This window comes from Nematolebias whitei, chromosome 1 (assembly GCF_014905685.2).
Source record: "Nematolebias whitei isolate Nwh7 chromosome 1, NemWhi1, whole genome shotgun sequence".
Taxonomy (NCBI): Eukaryota; Metazoa; Chordata; class Actinopteri; order Cyprinodontiformes; family Rivulidae; genus Nematolebias; species Nematolebias whitei.
Genome location: NC_056498.1, coordinates 79,714,640 through 79,723,720, shown reverse-complemented (window position 1 = coordinate 79,723,720; position 9,081 = coordinate 79,714,640). Strand labels below are relative to the sequence as shown.

At 41.5% G+C, this 9,081-nt stretch overlaps 1 long non-coding RNA gene across 1 annotated transcript; it reads left to right on the top strand.

Annotated features, from left to right (window-relative positions):
- The first annotated feature begins 2,151 nt into the window (after positions 1 to 2,151).
- LOC119420327 lies at positions 2,152 to 7,425 on the top strand. Its single transcript, XR_005187296.1, has 3 exons — positions 2,152 to 2,203; positions 6,975 to 7,137; positions 7,345 to 7,425. It is a non-coding gene; the product is annotated as an uncharacterized LOC119420327 (long non-coding RNA).
- Positions 7,426 to 9,081: the final 1,656 nt, after the last annotated feature.

Sequence of the window (9,081 nt, the reverse complement as noted above, 5' to 3'; positions counted from 1 at the left end):
CAGCACCACACCTTCCCCGAACACAGTGTTAGTAAAGTACCGCTGTTCTCTCCTCAGCCATCTGATGGTTTGCCAGAATCTCCTCGGAGCCGACCAAGTGCCTCTATCCAAGGTCTCACCAAACTCCTCCCACATCCAATTTTTTGCCTCAGTAACAGCCAAGGCTGCATACCGCTTGGCCCTCCAGTACTCCTCAGCTGACTCCAGAGTCCCACTGGCCAACAAGGCCCGATAGGACTCCTTCTTCAGCTTGACAGCCTCCCTAACCCGGGGTGTCCACCACCGAGTTCGTGGATGACAACCGCGAGAAGCACCGACAACCTTGCGACCACAGCTCAAGGCAGCTACCTAAACAAGCGAGGTGCAGAACATGGCCCACTCAAACTCAATGTCCCCCTCTTCAGCTGGGATGTGGTTAAAGCTCTCCCGGAGGTGTGAGTTGAAGATCTCTCTGACGGGTCCTTTTGCCAGGCATTCCCAGCAAACCCTCACTACATGTTTGGGTCTACAGGGTCTGTTCGGCATCTTCTCCCACCATCCGATCCAACTCACTACCAGGTGGTGATCAGTTGACAGCTCAGCTCCTCTCTTTACCCGAGTGTCCAAAACAAACGGCCGCAAATCATATGACACGACTATGGCCTGTACATTTACATTAAGTAAATCTACTTACTCACTTTTATTGTCCTCAGCGATCCTGTCTCCTCGGTCCTGGTTCCCTTGGTCCTGTCCTGGTTCTCCTCGTGTCTAGTCCTGGTTCTCCTCGTGCCTAGTCTTGGTTCTCCTCAGACCTGGTCCTGATTCTCCTCGTGCCTTGCCTGCCTCCAGTTGGCTGCCTCCCTTGTCCTGTTGGACCCTTGGCCTTGTCTCCCTCTGAAGCTCTTTCATGGATTTGGAGTTGGACACAAAGACATCTTCGAACCTGTAGGAGAGAAAACATCATCACATTAACATTGGCTGTTATCCTGCCAGCCTCCTCTGACAAACTCCTTCCTCTTCCAGGAGCTGCAGAGAAACTACTGTCTATTATCCATGGTAAATAATAAACACTGTTACTTTTGTACCCACCTGTGTCTGTCTCGTTCCGGGTCTCATACAACTCTGGGTTCCCCAAGTCATAACAGATCCCAGATCAGTTGATGTACCTCAATAAACTGTTCGAGGTTTTATAAAGCTCAACTTTTCTGACAATATATTGTGTAAACTGGCTTGGTGACAGGGGCAGCACGGTGGCGTAACTGGTAGAGCTGCTGCCTCTCAGCGAGAAGGTCACTGGTTCAAGTCCTGGTCTAGAGGCCTTTCTGGGTGGAGTTTGCATGTTCTCTCCGTGCATGCGTGGGTTTTCTCCGGGTACTCAGGTTTCTTCCCACAGACCAAAAACATGCATGTTAGACTGATTGGTAACTAAACTGTCTCCAGGTGTGAGTGAGAGAATGAATGGTTGTTTGTCTCGTTTGTCTCATTTGTCTTTATGTATGTCCATGTGATAGACTGGAGACCTGTCTGGGGTGTACACAGCCCCTAGCACAGTGATTGCTGGACATGGGCACCGGCCACCCTCGTGACCCAAAATGGAAGAAGCGGGTAAAAGATGATGGATGGACGGATGGATGGATGGATGGTTTGGTGTCACATTCTGTTAACCTTGATTTTATCTCCTCACTGTAGAAAGTTCAGAAAACATGAAGGTTTCAATAATGATCTCACACTGTTTCAGTTTCAGATAAGCAAATGCTTAGAAGAAGAGTGAGGTGAACCATCCTGTAAGGTGAGAACTGTGTGGGCAAAGCTGCACAACTCGTTCATCTGGTGGCAGGAGTATATCTGCTGTGCAGAGCAGCATCAGAGCAGTTCTTCTGCAGACGGTGGCGATGGAGCAGCTGATGTTTACACTCACAGTCCTGCTCTTTGTGCCTCTGAGCCATGCCGACTACACACAGTTTTGTCACGGTAACCCCTGTCCGGTATACACAGTGGATGAAAGTAACGAGGTAGGTGTGACAGCAGTCTCAGTGTTTGTTTGTTTGTTTGTTTGTTTGTTTGTCACGTGAAACTTCTGACTCCTGCTGTTTGCAGAACTATGAGAAGCGCAGTTATGTTGCCACAGCGTGGGCCAGTACCTCAGTGGATGGAGAAGACGCTACATATCTTGTGACTGCCATTAACAAGCTGACTGATTTCTGGAAAAAACAGGAGCAAGCAGGTAAATGAGGAGGTTTCGTTTCACTGAAACAGTCTGATATCCATCATGGTGAAATGAACTAAACATATGAAGCTAAAACAGGAAAACGTTCAGTTTGTTACAATTTATTTAGACTTGGTTTTGCTGTGTGTTAGAAACAGGTTCAGAATATTCATCGTGAGACTGTGGAATCTGTTTTCACATTTTTTCTTTTAATTTCATTTTGTCACCATTTTCTTAACTGAACTGCTGCTCTGCTGTGACAGCTAGTCTGTACCAATCTTTTATCTCGGGTCTCTGTACAAAAAAATTCACATACATTATAAAAGACGATTAGTAAAAGTTCACTAAGGAAGCAGCAGATTGTTTTGAATCCACTTAGTCACAGTTTCCCATCCTGAGCAAACACAAAGGAGACAGTGGAAAAGAAAAACTCCCTTTTAACAGGAAGAAACCTCAAGTAGAATCAGGCTCAGGACGAGCGGCCATCTGCGTCAACCAGCTGGGTTTGAGAAGACAGGAAGTAGAAACAGACAAACACAGAATGACAGGTCCAGGTGTACTTTCTATAGGAGTTCAAAAAACGTTCAATACAAAAAAAAAATTCTATAGGAGGAAAAACAAAGAAACACGTTAAGATTAGGGGTTGAACGACTACAAATTTTTAAAGTTGACTTTAACATGATAAAAGTCGACGTCGACATCAACTAGTCGATGATGTCGTAGGAACTCAAGATGCTATATCATATTTGCAAACATTTTTTTAAATAAACGTCATTTATTATTTACATTAAAAAGAACAACAAAACATTGGGCATATATTTATGCTCCAACCATTTATCAAACTGCAAATAAGTCACAGGAAAACCAAAACAGTTATTAAGCTGCAAAAGTGAAAGAAACATGCGGCACGTAAAAAACAAGGCTGAGAACAGTGGGGTGGGCAGTGATGGAGTCCACCACCGCCCGCCCCGCTGTTTTTAGCCTTATTTTATTTAATCCACCACCGTGGACTGGGTGGAATAGAACTGAGGGCAGTGGGGTGGGCGGTGGTGGAGCACCTTATTATAACATTATAGTTATTATAGTTAATAATGGTCCTCGGCCGTGCGTGTCCGCTGACACAGCAGCTGGTGCTTCAGGTGGGTCACTGGCAGTCATCCATCTGGACTTTTTATGTCTTTTAACCGTCCGGTCAGCGTGGTTGGAGATCCACTTTGGATCGTTGGCCGCGCGTGTCCACTGGCACAATCAAAAGCCCGACACCAACCCACTCGCCCACCCATCCAGCACATTATTTTAGCTCGGGCTGGGCGTGGCCGTGTTAGAAATGACATCTCTACTGCCCTGCTGTTTTTAGTTTTATTTTATTTTATCCACCACGTGGATTAGGTGGAATAGGGCTGGGAACAGGGGGTGACTGTGACTAGTCGACACAAAATATAATAACTCACGAGATGCCCTAGAATCGACTAGATGACTAGTCAATTCAACCTCTAGTTAAGATAGAAATTATTACAAATACAAACTTAAGTTCTTTTACCAAAATGGATCCTGTTTCTCCCTCAAATCTATACAACATTGGTATCATCACCCGTCTTACCTTTGCTCGTTTATGGTGATGTTTTATACAGGAATGCCTCGACTCAATGTCTTCAGTGATTGAACACAGTTTATCATGAAGCTGTTGTAGCAGCTGCAGGCGCCTCACACATCGCTGTGAGCTGCAGATCGTCCTCTGAGAGGACAAACACACACTCGCTGGATGTCTTTGATTTAGGACACTCTGCTTGGCCAGGCTCAGTTTTACTTGGGTTCACTCTTACAAAGATTCAACAGTTGCTACGCACTCCGCTCAGCATTTTCCTTTGCTTGTATTAAAAGAGAAATAAGCGTTCGGCATCGCTCCTTCAACAGCATGAAAGCAGTCTGAATTGAACAACTAATTACTTTAAAATTATTTAAGACATTTCTTAACAGTTAGCAATATGAATCCATTCATCACTGTTAGTGTTTTTAAATTGTTACATTTTATTAGTTTTGTCTTGTATGATTGTTTGTTCAAATGTGGGTAAATAAATGTCTGAAAATACTAATCAAATCTGAAACATCCTCCTTTTATGGGGTGGATGTGGCTGAGTGGTTAGAGCAGTTGTCCTCCAATGCAAGAGTTGGGGATTCGATTCCATCAGCAGTCACATGCTGAGTGTTCTTGGGCAAGACACTGAACCCCTCATTGCCTCCGATGTGTGTCCCATCGGTGTATGAATGTGATAAAGCTCTGACTATTCTTTGTAGAGATCTAGTAGAGTGCTGTATGAATGTGTAAATGAGGCACAGATTGTGTTGTAAAGAGCTTTAAGTATCTTGATAAGATAGAAAGGCACTGTACAAGTACAGTCCATTTACCATTTATAAATAGTGGTCTCTCTGAAGATGGCTTCACGCCTTTTTCAAACCAATCTTTGTCCAGAATATGAACCTTTCAGTCCTAAAGTGTCCTTGAGATGTTGGTGAGTAGCTGAGCCTCGGTCTGAAGAGCTCTGCTTGTTGTGTCATGCAACTGTGGAAAGGTTGTTCCAGTTCACCTTTGTAAAGGTGTGAACGTTCTTTGCGCACCATGTTTGGGTGCTTTGTTCTTAGGGTGGACAGGTTTCTGTTTCGTTTGGTTTGAAATCTACCCAGACATCTCAACTCTGGACCAGCTGAACAAAGACCAACAACCAGGACACAAGGAGAGGAGGTTATGAAGATTTGTGAGTTCATCTAAAAAAAAATAACTCAGTACAGTTTAAAAGCCTTCACTTCCACACTCAAAATAAAAAAATAAAAAACTTTAAACACAGCCAGCTTTCCCTGACTGGTGACAGGAAATGTACATGCCTGACAATAATTTATCTCTCTGCCCTCAGACTTCATATATTGATCAAGTAACACAGAAACAAAAACAGACTTCAAGAAGTTTGTATATTTCACACTATTCCTATTTAATACTGTTTCACTTGACTATGTTTAACTCATGTTGACCATAAATTTAATTAGTTTTATTCTTTTGACAAAAATGCATTTTAGTTTTAGCTCAAATTTAATTTACAGTCATTTTTGTTTTAGTAAATATATTTTGGTTGACTAAATCTACTTCAAAAAAGTTCAGTCAACTAAAATAGGTGTAATGGGTATTAGTTTCCTAATATTTAACATCATTATTATCAACATTTATAAAAATATAATGTAATACGCAGAGACAGATTTAACATTTATATCAAACACAAACATGATCTTATTCATCTCGCCTTTTTCCAAAGAGAGAAAAATAAAATTATAATGAAATAATGATGTGCAACGACAACTGCATTTCTAACATCCTTCTATCAGTATACCCACTGTCCCTCTGTCCCTCCTCTGGACATGCCCAAACCATCAGTCTGGCCTCTCTAACTTTATCACCCAGTTGTTCAACCTGTGCTGTATCTCTGATGTTCTCATTCCTAATCTTATCCATCTTTGTCACTACTAAGGAGAACCTCAACAACTTCAATTCTCCCACTTCCAGTTCTTTCTCCTGTCTTTTTGTCCATGTCTCCAGACCATACAATATAGCTGGTCTTACCGTCTTGTAAACTTTTACTTTGACCTTTGCTGACACCTTCTGGTCGTAAATCACTCCTGAAACTTTTCTCCATTTACTCCATCCTGCATGGATGCTCTTTTTCTCCTCTTTACCACTCTCCCCATTTTCCTGGACAGTGGACCCCAAGTACTTGAAGTCCTGCGTCTTTGTGACCTCTGCTCCTTGTAGCCTCACTGTTCCACCAGCCTCCCTCTCATTCACACACATCTACTCTGTGTTACTACGACTGACTTTCATTCATCTTCTTTCAAGTGCATACCTCCACCTCTCAAAGTTCTCTTCCACCTGTTCCCTGTTCTCACCACATATCATGTCATCTGCAAACATCATAGTCTACGTGGATTCCTGCCTGACCTCATCTGTTAGTTGGTCCATTACCAGAGCAAACAAGAAGGGGCTCAGAGCTGATCCTTGATTCATCCCCACCTTTACCTTGAAGTTATCTGTCACTCCTACAGCACATCTCATCACTGTCCTGATGTCCTCATACATGTCATGTACCAGTCTAACATACTTTTCTGCCACTCCAGATTTCCTCATGTAACACCACATCTCCTTCCTCGGCACCCTGTCAAATGCTTTTTCTAAATCCACAAAGAGACGATGGAGTTCTGTCTGACCCTCTCTGTACTTCTCTACCAGCATCCTCAAAGTAAATATGGCATCTATGGTGCTCTTTCTTGGCATGAAACCATACTGCTGCTCACAAATAGTCACCTCTCATCTAAGTCTAGCTTCCACAACTCTCTCCCAGATCTTCATTGTATGACTCCTCAACTTAATTCCCCTGTAGTTGCTACAACTCTGTACATCACCCTTGTTCTTAAAAATGGGCACCAGCACACTTCTCCAATCCTCAGGCATTGTATCATCCTCGAATATGGCATTGAATATTTGAGTCAAAAGCCTCACTACCATCTCTCCAAGACATTTTCAAACCTCCACTGGTATGTCATCAGCTCCTACTGCCTCCCCCTTCTTCATTCTTTTGAGAGATTTCTGGACTTCAGCCTCATTAATCTTTCCCACTTCCTGGTCCACAGTTTCTATGACCTCTACTCTTCTCTTTTGTTCTCTTCATTCATTAGCTTCTCAAAGTTCTCCTCAAAGGATCAAGTGGCAAAAGACCTAAATAACCAGGAGCATTTTTCTTTATTCCAGGTCAAAAGATGCCTGACTCCTGGCCTGCACTGATCACCCTGAGAAAGGTTGGAGGTTCTGATCTTATATCCTTGTCCTGGTTTCTCCCTCCTGGTTTGGACGTAAAGGTCTTAGATATGTCTGTCACAATAGAGCACAAAGACGCTTCCACAGTCTATGTCAGGTAAGACATGACCTCATTTACATTTTAACACACTGTTATCTTGTTACAACCTAAATCTGTAATAAAAGTAGCCCACGTTGCCTCTAAGTAGATATTTTAGGTCAGAATGTGTGTAGAGATATAAGATCGTAACATTATAAACTTTAACGTGACAGTTTTTGACTTCAACAGACATCAAGTTAACCATTTCTTTGTCTCTGTTTTTAGGTTTTTTGATGGAGTCCCAACTCTCAGTGCTGGTCAGCAAAATGCAGAAATTCTTAAAGAGGTCTTGACTAAAACAGGGATAACTTTTGATCCTCAAACTTTCTCTGCAGCCTTCTATGAGTCGTATTTCGCTGTGACTCACCACAATGAAATATGGCTTTATGGTGCATAAATAATAAAGTTTGTTATTCTCTGACCGCTGAGGTGATGTAGCTAAATCACAGATACCATCTCAGTCTGTAGCATTTCTGTCACAATAATCCCATGGCAGGCCGCACAAATCACTGCAAAGATGTTTCTGTGGTATGAAGGAAACCGGTTCCGGTACTATTTTGGTATTTACCTCCATTGTTTCATTACCGTCAGCTGAGTCCTTCCTCTGCTAGAACGTCATTCTTCTAACATCTACCCATCTACTTGTTTTCTGTACCTGCAGTTTTCTGTTGTAACGTATCAGCTGCAGTTCAGTCAAATATATTAAACCATCAAAGCCTGAAAATGTAACTGCTTTACTTTTTGTCTGGCTTTATCAAATGTGCTTATTTCTTGTACAAATAAAATATTATTTCCTGCTTCATCTGCACAGGATAAGTTATCTGAAACTCTCCAAACACAAAGAACAATTTACTGGTTTGACCTGTTCCTGCTAGATATTCAACCACTTTCTTTGTTTGAGTTAATTAAAGATCAAATGTGGGCAATCGTCTGTGTGTGTGCGTGCATTTTTAACTGTTGCTTTGTTATCAAAATAGTTCATAAACCTCTGGATCAACATTAATAAAATGTACATCTACAACTGTAACATTTTAAGTCCAGTCAGTTCTGAGCCCCACAGCTAATTGACTTTAAACCAAACAATAACTCCTTTTACAGATCCTGAGCTGAAACAGGTGAGTCAACTCCAACACAACACTTTCATTTTCTACATCATCTTTATTACTGGCAGGAAAGGCTGCAGGCAAAATGTACTCAAAGAGTGTTTACTTTATTATATGTTTTTAGCTTTTTAGTCAAATATTAAGAAAGTACACTGTTGGAGAAATGTCCTCTATTCATCTTATTTACTGAAAGAAGCCACACTTGAGGACGCAAGAAGATATTTTAACTGGTTTTTACTTGCAAGTGCAGACTTTCACTTACAGGTTTACATAGATGCATTAAAGCTCTACATCATTGGAGCCTGGTCATGAGAGTCTGCACCAGGCAGTGTGTGAGAATTGTTTTTATAGTAAGCTTATCAGCTATCACAGCTTACAGTCAATGATGACCTCAGCTGCACATGCAGGCTCCTCTCTGAGAAGGAAGAACAACTCTCTGGTAACTAAAACATATAGTTCAACATTACGTTAACATTAGTTAGTGATAAACATTCATAAATCTTGACCAAAAATCCCCTGACATACACACTTCATTATTCTTGAGATAAATCATAACTGTAAAAACACTGAAAAGGGGAGTTTAAAAAAATAAGTGAGCACATGATAAACTTTCTTCTGTTTATGCTCAAAACTGTGTGGTGAAAGCTAAGAATGTATAGCTCAACAGATCTAGACTCCACTTTCTAGTACCCTCCAGTTATAATAATAACTACTGCTACGTCCAACAGTAAGTTAAACACATTAAAACATAATAATACAGTTCTTCAGCTTTTGACAAACACAAAAAAATAAGTAATAAGGCAAAAGGAAATTTAAAACGTGCATCTAAATCAAATTCAAATCAAGAATTCACACATTT